We start from the raw sequence: 813 nt of genomic DNA, 5'->3' as shown, positions 1-813 counted from the left end.
ATATATATATATATATATATATATACTACGAGTGCGTGTGTAAGCTCCTGGTGAGAGCTTCAACGCTACAATTTATATACTCACCGTTCTGGTCACAGATGGTATTTGTAAAGTGTGTGATCGCCAGTTTCTATCTTTACCTTAAAACCCCAGCTTTTTCAGATTGTCATTTTATCATTTACTAACATAGCCAAGTTCACAAAAACCGTTTTTGATACAAATGTGAATTTACTACTATAATTATGGCAAAGATACCGTAATTTTCGAAGCGTATGTCAATAGATATTCTCCTTCTCATTGATTTTGGAAGAAATGTTCGAATTTGCAGGGCAACTGACCTCTATTACTGCACATGGAGGGTTTTTTTTTCTTTCGAAAACAACTAAAGCAGGTTTCGTTGTTTGTAGTATCTATACTTGGTAGAATTTTTGATGAGAATGTTGCACTAATATTTCTTATGTTGTTATGTAATTAATATATTCAATAATAGAAACAGGCATTGAGTATTATTTTAACAACAACATCATGTTGCGATGTGAGGTGGTACTTTGATGATACTTTTGAAGCAGCTGCTGTTCAAATGTGTAATGTATTCAGTGGAAGACATTATATATTTTATCAGCAGCTGCATTTGAGCAGCTTCATAAAAAGATTTATTTTCAAATTTCTCAATGATTCAAGTACACGTACATACATACATACATACATACATACATACATACATACATGTATGTATGTATGTCTGCTTGAAAAAATATATGTGTGTATGTATATATATATATATATATATATACATATACATATACATATATA

This window comes from Octopus bimaculoides, chromosome 1 (genome assembly GCF_001194135.2).
Source record: "Octopus bimaculoides isolate UCB-OBI-ISO-001 chromosome 1, ASM119413v2, whole genome shotgun sequence".
Taxonomy (NCBI): domain Eukaryota; kingdom Metazoa; phylum Mollusca; class Cephalopoda; order Octopoda; family Octopodidae; genus Octopus; species Octopus bimaculoides.
This window is presented reverse-complemented; position numbering follows the sequence as displayed.